The sequence below is a fragment of the Penaeus chinensis genome, chromosome 42 (genome assembly GCF_019202785.1).
Source record: "Penaeus chinensis breed Huanghai No. 1 chromosome 42, ASM1920278v2, whole genome shotgun sequence".
Taxonomy (NCBI): Eukaryota; Metazoa; Arthropoda; class Malacostraca; order Decapoda; family Penaeidae; genus Penaeus; species Penaeus chinensis.
In genome coordinates, this window is record NC_061860.1 from 22854422 (window position 1) to 22861921 (window position 7500).

The following is a 7500-nucleotide window of genomic DNA, read 5'->3' on the forward strand; positions in this document are numbered from 1 at the left end:
GCGGATTTTACTGAGCGAAGTGTCGTAGCAAAACTAACATGATTCCTATTTAGTTAGCAAAACACCTGGCTTTCAGAATAACTAATCTTGTGATCTTAGAGTTTGCAAAAATGCTCTGAGACTCTTCGCGGATTATATCTCTCCATCATGATTACAAAGTTTCCATAATCTAACTTAGAGGACTTTTCAACCGTTTGCCGTAAGAAATATCAAACTCTTAGTTTAAATCTCTGACTCTCCTTTGAGCAGGATTTATTCGAACTTGAAAGAAAGATGCAAAGGAAATTTCAGTGATTATAACCGGTTACTTATTTATTCATTTTTATCATTATTATTATTTTTTTTTTTGTTTAACAGAGCACCTCCAACCCAATGGGATCACGACACAAACCATGTCCAGTGTGATTTTAGTCCATTTCCTGTCTCCACATAGAGGCTTCCGCTTAGTCACTAATGAGTCAGTTACTAGGCCTGTTTGCCCTTGTTCTTGATTTTCGGAAAGATTACTCTCTTTTGTTGATATTGATATATATTGTTTATAACATTATAATAATCATAATACCAGTAGTACTTATAGCAGTATCGATATTAATGGCATTAAAAAAAATTCGCGAAAGTTCAAGGAAATCAGTCTACTTATTGACTCCTTGGTGACTGAGCAATTGTGGAGCCATCGATGTGGAACAGAATCACACTCATAAAAAAAAAAATCAGTAAACAGTACGTGTACCCATGAGCAATGGGTTAATACGAAGGTTCAGAACCAATATTCACAAATAGCTTGAGTTCGAAGGAATCACGGGTTCTGCAGCAACGAGCGGGCGGCTAACTTCATTTCCTAATCAGCTTCGATCTGAGTTATGCGAAATCCTCACAGGGCATTCTAAGAATCTCAAGAACTTCCGTGCTGTGATGTATATAAACTGGCTGAGCAGTGCAACCCGTCAAAGAGCGAAGCTTCACATCCTGCAGTGATTAAAGGCTAGAACTTCCTCGCAGTGAAATCAACTCAGGAAACCAAACTGAGTCCCATGGTACGTATTTTCCGTCTCCCACACATGGCTTTGAAATAGGATGTTTTCGTGACGCGGAGACACGCGGCTAACAATAAGCTGCAGGAGATTAGAGAGTTGTGTTAACAAGACTCGTTAGATTGATTAATGGACTGTTGATGACTTGGAGGTGATGCCCGTGTCTGCGTGGGATACCGCGAGACATTAATAGTCACTATTAAGGCTGAAAAGGTGTGTGCAGTTCTGAGACCGAATACTAATGCACCTTCTCCTTATGCGTTGAGTATCTTAGAAAAAAAAAGAAGGAAAAAAAAAAAGCTAATGGAGAGAAGGATCAACAGAGTTCATTGTAGAAACGTATAAATGCAAATGAATATCCTCAAAATATAAGAGATGAAATTCATATTTTTCATTGAGTTCTTCAATAGAAAAGAAAATGAAACTAAGAGGAGAGAAACATTTCCCCCCCCCCAAAAAAAAAAAACAACAACAACAACTGAATCACAAAATCCGCACAGCATACACCCACAACGCATCCTGATAAACAGTGCAAGGGAGAACAAACAAGGGTCTCCACGGGCATTTACATCGAAAATGAATTAATACGATTTATCATCCCAACCCACTACCGCAGAAATACTCAAAGAGAATAACCCGCTAATGACCCGACCTGCTGACGCGGCAGATAATCAAAAACAATCAATCAGCTCTACCACCCAGGGCAACTTGCTAAAAACCTGTCCTTGAGAAAATTAAGGCTCGCTATGGACGCACAAGCTCTACGCCTGCCGCAGGAGGGGAAATTGGGTGATTATGAGGAATCGTGAGGTCAGGGACTCGCCGAGGGAGGTCTGGGCTCCTGTCCTGTGTCTGGCAACCCAGGAAAAAAGGGGGGAAAAGGGAAGAAAACGAGAAAGAAGGAGAAGCAGAGACAGAAGACGAAATATAAGTCAAAAGTAGCAGTAGATTAGAAAAAGGAAGGAGAAGAAAAAGAAGAGAAAGAACAGAGACAGAGAGAGAGAGAGAGAGAGAGAGAGAGAGAGAGAGAGAGAGAGAGAGAGAGAGAGAGAGAGAGAGAGAGAGGAAGAGCGAGAGATAGATAGAGATAGATAGATAGATAGATAGAGAGAGAGAGAGAGAGAGAGAGAGAGAGAGAGAGAGAGAGAGAGAGAGAGAGAGAGAGAGAGAGAGAGAGAGTCAAAGACAGGCAGAGACACAGACAGACACAGACAGAGACAGACTTACAGACAGACAGACAGACACAGAAAGACAGACAGACAGACTAACAGACCGACTAACCGATCGACAGACCATCCGACCGACTGATCGACAGACAGACAGACCATCCTACCGACTGATCGACAGACAGATAGATAGCAATTGCCCGATCAATCGGCAGACAGACAGCCACCCCAAGAGACTTTGGCAGCAACCTATCCATGCCAATAGGGAAGCCCCATTATGAATCGAGAGCAGCATAATTGTGCAGGATCCTGTTTTGCCCATAGAAGGGGCCGCCACAATCTCGTCGTCAGTAAAATATCAGCTGTAATCTTTCCACGGGATCAATATAATCCCGTACCATCCATACTTGTCCGTTTTTTTTTTTTTTTTTTTTTTAAGAGAAACTTCCTTCTCTCATTCTTATATTTTTTTTATTTACTATTTTTCTTAGGGGGGGAGGGGGGAAGCAGTTGGTAAGGTGAGGTTTAGGGTCTGGTCTTGTAACTTGTCAGTTTGTATTAAAACGTTAATGATGTTCATACCATTTTTGTATTATTTTTCTCCTTGATGGATACAGAGGATTTGTTCATAATTACTAAATTATTATATCAGTGATGGTAGTAATGGTAATGATAGTGATACCTATATATATATATATATATATATATATATATATATATATATATATATATACACACACACACATGTATGTATATATATACATATACATATATATATATATGTGTGTGTGTGTGTGTGTGTGTGTGTGTGTGTGTGTGTGTGTGTGTGTAGAGAGAGAGAGAGAAGAGAAGAGAAGAGAAGAGAGAGAGAGAGCGAGAGCAAGAGCGAGAGCGAGAGAGAGCGAGAGAGAGAGAGAGAGAAAGCGCGCGCGAGAGAGCAAGAGAGAGAGATCGAGAGCGAGAGAGAGCGAGAGCGCGAGAGAGAGAGAGAAAGAGAGACACCCAAAATGACCATCCCTTATGATGCAAATCAGAGAGGACGAGGATAATCGCCCTTAACTCGACTACGGGAGTCTTAGTTTCACGGTCAGTTAAGTAATAAGTAGCCGCCCTCGTCGTTTTTCGGGTTGCGATCTTCTCGTAGAGGCAGCAGGGGGAGGAGGGATAAGGGGGGGGGGGAAGGAAGGGGAGGGGAGATAGGGAAGGGGAAGGAGGGATAGGGAGGGGGAAGGGGAGGGGAAGGAGAGATAGGGAGGGGGAAGGGGAGGGGAAGGAGAGATAGGGAGGGGGAAGGGGAGGGGGAGGAGAGATAGGGAGGGGGAAGGGGAGGGGAGGGGAGATAGGGAGGGGGAAGGGGAGGGGGAGGAGAGATAGGGGGGGGGGGGGTGATAGGGAGAGGGAAGGGGAGGGGAAGGAGAGATAGGGAGGGGGAAGGGGAGGGAGAGGAGGGATAGGGAGGGGGAAGGGGAGGGGAAGGAGGGATAGGGAGGGGGAAGGGGAGGGGGAGGAGAGGTAGGGAGGGGGAAGGGGATGGGGAAGGAGAGATAGGGAGGGGGAAGGGGAGGGAGAGGAGGGATAGGGAGGGGGAAGGGGAGGGGAAGGAGGGATAGGGAGAGGGAAGGGGACGGGGAAGGAGAGATAGGGAGGGGGAAGGGGAGGGAGAGGAGGGATAAGGAGGGGGAAGGGGAGGGGGAGGAGGGATAGGGAGGGGGAAGGGGAGGGGTAGGAGAGATAGGGAGGGGGAAGGGGTGATAGGGAGAGGGAAGGGGAGGGGAAGGAGAGATAGGGAGGGGGAAGGGGAGGGGAAGGAGAGATACGGAGGGGGAAGGGGAGGGGGAGGAGAGATAGGGAGGGGAGGGGAGATAGGGAGGGGGAAGGGGATGGGGAGAGGAGAGATAGGGGGGGGAAGGGGTGATAGGGAGAGGGAAGGGGAGGGGAAGGAGAGATAGGGAGGGGGAAGGGGAGGGGAGGAGAGATAGGGAGGGGGAAGGGGAGGGGGAGGAGATAGGGAGGGGAGATAGGGAAGGGGAAGGAGGGATAGGGAGGGGGAAGGGGAGTGGTAGGAGAGATAGGGAGGGGGAAGGGGTGATAGGGAGAGGGAAGGGGAGGGGAAGGAGAGATAGGGAGGGGGAAGGGGAGGGGAAGGAGAGATACGGAGGGGGAAGGGGAGGGGGAGGAGAGATAGGGGGGGAGGGGTGATAGGGAGAGGGAAGGGGAGGGGAAGGAGAGATAGGGAGGGGGAAGGGGAGGGAGAGGAGGGATAGGGAGGGGGAAGGGGAGGGGAGGGGAGATAGGGAGGGGGAAGGGGAGGGGAAGGAGAGATACGGAGGGGGAAGGGGAGGGGAAGGGGAGATAGTGAGGGGGAAGGGGAGGGGAAGGGCGATAGGGAGGGGGAAGGGGAGGGAGAGGAGGGATAGGGAGGGGGAAGGGGAGGGAGAGGAGGGATAGGGAGGGGGAAGGGGAGGGGAAGGAGGGATAGGGAGGGGGAAGGGGAGGGGAAGGAGAGATAGGGAGGGGGAAGGGGAGGGGAAGGGGAGATAGAGAGGGGGAAGGGGAGGGAAGGAGAGATAGGGAGGGGGAAGGGGAGGGGAAGGGAGATAGGGAGGGGGAAGGGGAGGGGAAGGGAGATAGGGAGGGGGAAGGGGAGGGGAAGGAGAGATAGGGAGGGGGAAGGGGAGGGAAGGAGAGATAGGGAGGGGGAAGGGGAGGGGAAGGGGAGATAGGGAGGGGGAAGGGGAGATAGAGAGGGGGAAGGGGAGGGGAAGGAGAGATAGGGAGGGGGAAGGAGAGATAGGGAGTGGGAAGGGGAGGGGAAGGGAGATAGGGAGGGGGAAGGGGAGGGGAAGGAGAGATAGGGAGGGGGAAGGGGAGGGGAAGGGGAGATAGGGAGGGGGAAGGGGAGATAGAGAGGGGGAAGGGGAGGGGAAGGAGATATAGGGGGGGGGAAGGGGAGGGGGGGGGGAGATAGGGAAGGGAAAGGGGGGTAGGGAGGGGGAAGGGGAGGGGAAAGGGGAGATAGGGAGGGGGAAGGGGGGGGAAGGGGGAAGGAGGGGGGAAGGGGAGGGGAAGGGGGAGGGGGGGGAAAGGGGAGGGGTAGGGGTTGGGGGGGGGAAAAGGGGGGAGGGGGAGGGGAAGGGGAGGGGAAGGGGAGGGAGGGGAGGGGGAGGGGGGAGGGGAGGGGGAAGGGGAGGGGGAGGGAGAAGGGGAGGGGGGGGTGAAGGGAGGGGAAGGGGTGGGGGAGGGATAGGGGGGGGAAAGGGGGAAGGGGGGGGGGGAGGGAAGGAGGGAAGGGAGGGGAGGGGGGGAGGGGAAGGGAGGGGGGGGGAAAGGGAGGGGGGGGGGAGAAAGGGCAAGGGGAAGGAGGGATAGGGAGGGGGAAGGGGGTGGGGAGGTGGGGGGGGGAAGGGGTTATAGGGGAGGGAGGGGGAGGGGAAAGGAGAATAGGGGGGGGGGAAGGGGAGGGGAGGGAGTAGGGGAGGGCGGAAGGGGAGGGAGGAGAGATAGGGAGGGAGGGGGTGATAGGGAGAGGGAAGGGAGGGGAAGGAGAGAAAGGGAGGGGGGAGGGGAGGGGAGAAGGAGGGTAAAGGGGAGGGGGAAAGGGGAGGGGGAGGGGATAGGGAGGGGGAAGGGGAGGGGAAGGAGAGATAGGAGGGGGAAGGGTGAGGGTAAGGGGAGATAGTGAGGGGAAGGGGGGGGAGGGGATGGGGGGGGAGGGGAGGGGGAGGAGGATGGGGGGAGGGGGAAGGAGGGAGGGGAGGGAGGGATAGGGAGGGGGAAGGGGAGGGGAGAGGAGGGATAGGGAGGGGGAAGGGGGAGGGGAAGGAGGGATAGGGAGGGGGAGGGGAGGGGGAGGGGAAGGTAGGAGAGGGGGAAGGGGAGGGGAAGGGAGATAGGGAGGGGGGGGGAGGGGAGAGGAGGAGGGAGGGGGAAGGGAGGGAAGGGGAGATAGGGAGGGGGAAGGGGAGGGGACGAGGAGGGATAGGGAGGGGGAAGGGGAGGGAAGGAGGGATAGGGAGGGGGAAGGGGTAGGGGAGAGGAGGGAGGGAGGGGGAAGGGAGAGAGGGGGGAAGGGGGAGGGAGGGGATAGGGGAGGGGAAGGAGAGATAGGGAGTGGGGAAGGGGGAGGGGAAGGGAGATAAGGGAGGGGGAGAAGGGGAGGGGAAGGAGAAGAGGGGAGGGGGAAGGGGAGGGAAGGGAGATAGGGAGGGGGGAAGGGGAGGAGGAGGGGAGGGGAGGGGGAAGAGAGAAGGGAGGGAGGAAGGAGGGAGGGGAGGGGAGATAGGGAGGGGGGGAAGGGAGATAGGGAGTGGGAGGGGAGGGGAAGGAGAGATAGGAGGGGAGGGGAGGGGAGGAGAGATAGGGAAAAAGGAGGAGAGAGGAAGGGAGAGGGGGAGGAGGGAGAGAAAGAGAGAAGGGGATGAGAGAGAGAAAGGGAGAAGAGGAGGAGAGAGGAAGGGGGAAGGGGAGGAGAGAGAGAGAGGGAGAAGAGGAGGAGAGAGGGGATGGGAAAAGGGGGGGGGGGAAGAGGAAAAGGGTGGGAGAGAGATAATAGAGAGGAAAAACTTTTCTTTTACCATCCCTAGGGGCTCTATCATAATCAGTTAATGCCCTCCCCTTAAAAAAAATCGTTTTACGAAATAGAAAGGAGAGAGGAAAGAGGAAAAGAGAGGAAAGAAGAGAGAAAAAAGAGAGAGAGAGAGAGAGGGGAAAAGGGAGGAAGAGAGAGAGAAGAGAGGGAGAGAGAGAGGGAGGAGGGGGAAGAGAGAGAGAGAGTGGAGGAGAGAGAGAAGAGGGACGGACAGCGACAGAGAGAGAGGAGAGAGGGGGAGAGGGAGAGAGAGAGAGAGAAAAGAGGAGAATGAAAAAGAGTGTGAGAGAGATAGAGATGATAAATAATAGATGCAGACGATAGATAGACAGGGGAAAAACTTTTCTTACTTAAATTTTCTACAAAAAGGGTCTATTTACAATCAGTTAACCCCCCACCCCAAAAAAAAAAAAAAAAAAAAAAAAAAAAAAAAAAAAAAAATGCGTTCTACGAAAAAAACTTAGTGAAAAAAATAAAATCGGGGAATGGGAAACAAAATGAGACACTTAACAAAAGCAGTTTTCGGGAAATTGGAAGATTATTAATATTTTTTTTTCCCGAAAGGAAAAACTTTTCTAAAAATAGTAATAAGACGTGTTCTGTAAATTGTTTTTTTTTTATGAAGAGAATTTACACACCCTTCCCTTTAAAAAAAAAAAAAAAAAAAAAAAAAAAATATAATAATATATAATAATCATATTAATACATGTAAAAA